This window comes from Physella acuta, unplaced genomic scaffold, assembly GCF_028476545.2.
Source record: "Physella acuta isolate Inbredline_101_S28 unplaced genomic scaffold, ASM2847654v3 ptg000463l, whole genome shotgun sequence".
NCBI classification, from domain to species: domain Eukaryota; kingdom Metazoa; phylum Mollusca; class Gastropoda; family Physidae; genus Physella; species Physella acuta.
The window spans coordinates 371197-374614 of NW_026731982.1; the positions used below are offsets into that span (position 1 = coordinate 371197).

At 30.4% G+C, this 3418-nt stretch overlaps 1 pseudogene; it reads left to right on the top strand.

The window, feature by feature from the left end:
* The first annotated feature begins 585 nt into the window (after nucleotides 1–585).
* On the top strand, nucleotides 586–1280 carry LOC131943592 (nucleolar protein 16-like; annotated as a pseudogene).
* The last annotated feature ends 2138 nt before the right edge of the window (nucleotides 1281–3418 follow it).

Here is a 3418-nt window from a genome sequence, read left to right on the forward strand (position 1 = left end):
TATGCGTTATCGAGTCGGAAAAATTGGACTTTGCAATTATGTCCGTATGTCTGTGTGTCAATGCGTGTGACTCTGTGTGTGTCTGTAAACACAATAACTTGAGTACCGTTACAACTAGGTTGATGAAATTTCATAAGAATAATTATAAAGGGGCGTAGTGGCTATTATGATCATCTACCTAAATTTATTTTAAAAAGTGTTAATCTACTATTTCGTAAATTACTAACATTAGCCTGCAATAGTTATCCGCCGTGACATAAAATTAAAATAGTTAGGGGACATAATCCAGTAAACTTACAAAATAAAAGCATTATACACAAAAAGAAGGATTTAGAAGTAATCACGACCTTTCTAATTATAATTTTACAAACGAAACAAAATATTTTCAAAATATACTTTTACGTCAATTAAAATGTAAATTAAAATCAAAATTTTACTTTGAGTTATGTTTAAAAGTGTTGCTTTAAACTATATAAAGTACATTTTCTTTAAGTTTGGATAGTTTCTTTTAAGCTACTATGTATTACCATAAAAAAGTATGCACACTATTTTTTAAAACTTTGTACTGGACATTTGCAATTAAAAATGAGTAAAGTGAAGAAACAGAAACGTCACCTTAAATTTCGTTATGATAAAGACAGAAAGAAGAACTGGAAAAACAGCTAAGGGAATGCCTACGACTAAGTTTGAAGAAATCAAGAAGGCATGGGATGAAACAAAAACAATTGACAGAAATCTGGAGGAGATGGGAATATCTGTTGATCCTAACAAGACTTTCCCTGTTCCTAAGTCAAAGGTGACAAAAATTGGGAATGCTTGATGTAGAAATGGAAGTTGATTTACAAAAGACACCAGTGAAAAATCTTGTCATTCAAGATCTAAAAGAGAAATCCAAAATATCAGGTCCAAAGAAAATGAGCATGTCAGAAGAAGATGCTGGATTCTGTATTTACTTGATGGATAAATATGGTGATATTTATAAGGGTATGTCTAGAGATGAAAGAAATTTTTACCAAGAAACGCCCAAACAACTTCATCGCAAGATCAATCGATTTAAAACTATCCCTGAAATGTACAAAGTGTATGCGGAAGCCAGACAAGGTGAGAGCAAATCAGGCTCGAGATAGTATTTAAAAGAAGATATTCCAGCTTTGTACGTTTGCATTTAAATTCCGTTTGTCTCTTGCTTGAACTGTAAAATGGTATATTTCAACATCTTTTGTTAGTGAATATTGGTTCCTTTGTTTCTGTTAAAGTAAAACCCCTTTTGAAATGTGTATGTCCTTTCCTTGTATTTTTTTTTAACTAGAAATTATTCTACAAGAGCAAATCAGTTAATCAAATTATTTTTTGTTTAGCTTGGGGAATATTTTTACTGTAGTTTTGTTCTTTAAAAGTATTTTTACCAAAATGTAGTAACAAGGAGAATTATCTTAAGTAAAAAGTCTATAAATTTTGATTGAGCACATTGAAAGAACAGTTCTTTTTATAAGATATATAATATTGTTCTTTATATTAATTAAGTGCATATATTATTATTATAATGTGAGCGCTCTTCAGAATCAAGATTGAAATGTATTTTTTAAATAAATTATTTCATTATGCTCATGGAGTTAATAAAGAGAATACAAAAAACCAAAAATAAAAAAAGTATAATTTATATATTTAAAAAAAAGGAACTTTCTAAATTTTGTATTTTTTTTAATAATGATAATATTTTTTTTTTAATTTAGACGTTTTGTATTTGATCTATGTATAAGTAAACCATCGTAAATGAATGAAACTAGGCTACAAGTAAAAAAATAAGTATTACTATTGTAAATCTGTATCAGGCCTCACAAGCCGATAATAAAAACTGTAATACTAAAGCGAACATGCAAGGCAAACTGACGCTGTAAATCACATGTCTGATATAAGTATAATTTATATATTTTAATCATGTCTATAGATGAATAACTTAAATGGAGATACTGCCCTATTAAGACTAACACACAAGGTAAATGACTATTTTAAATATATGATGTTAATATCCTCACACATTTAAAATAATTAAAGGTATACTGGGCATTGGAGGATTTAAACAACAAGTCCAACTTCGTGGATAAACTGGACTTACGTCTCCAGATAAGAAGGTACCCCATATAGAATTTTTTTTCCATATAGGGGCCAGTGTTACATCGTGCCTTGGTGTACCACAGGCAGTCCTGTAGGACGTGCTCGACATTCACGGGAGCCATGCCACGAGATTCACTAGGACCAACTTACTGTCGTTTATAAATGTGTTGTTTCAGTCTGTTGTGGCCTGTTCTAGTATGAAGTAGAATCAATGACGGTCTATGTGGCAAGTGAAGTAGAGTTCACCAGTTTATATTACCTTGTCATATAAAGGACTAGTGTGGTCAACGATATGCCCAGCAACTTTTACTTCTCCTGAGTTAAGTACCCATCAGAACAGGGAAGGTCTACTGACTTGAACCAGGATTCGATCTGGACACTTATGGCTTAATGTGTGGAACAATTACTGTTTGAAGCATGTTGTTGGTTTCGATGAAAGTTAATTTGTTCTAGCAACCTCGCATGCACAAAATCTGAATAGAAAATGTAAATAACTTACATGGATGTACAATAATAACTTGGTAAAAAAGAAAAATATTAAACGAACGTTTTATTAAAATTGTTTACATAAGTAATATTTTTCTGAAAATATTGACTTTACGATTAGATTCAATTAGATTTATATAAAGGAGTTTTCTAATGTATGTGTTATTCTTATTTAGCTAGAAAAAAAATATTACCTTTCTTAGATACAAAATTCGATCGTGCAAAGAGTTTCGTTTAATTGTCTGTTACGGTTATCCATGCAATGGAAATCTCCATGATTAAATCAATAATAACAATATGCATACTAATTTAGAGATATACAGCTACTCTCGAGAACAGGTGACATACAAACAAAGCTTGTTCTAAAGCGATAGCACAAGAACACGTCCAAATGACTAAGGTTGTTTAAGTAAAAGCAGGTTTAATAAAAGGAAAAATTGTGAAGATCAAATAATTACTCTGTTGGCATGTTATAGAATAAAGCTTAGAAGTTCAAAATGAAGTCTACTTGTTGATTTCCACAACAAATAATGATATACACAGAGACATCCTCATGGCCATTAAAACATTACGTATAACTTCACAACGTGTAAATTAAAATAATACAATATCTTTTGTAGCTTTAAGGTATATCTTTACAACGTGTAAATTAAAATAATACAATATCTTTTGTAGCTTTAAGGTATATCTTAACAACATGTAAATTAAAATATTGCAATATCTTTTGTAGTTAAAACTGAAGTCAGATAAGAAAGTGTGCTGTCGGCACTGCTTATTAAAATTTGGCATTGACAATGAACCGATCAACCAAATATAT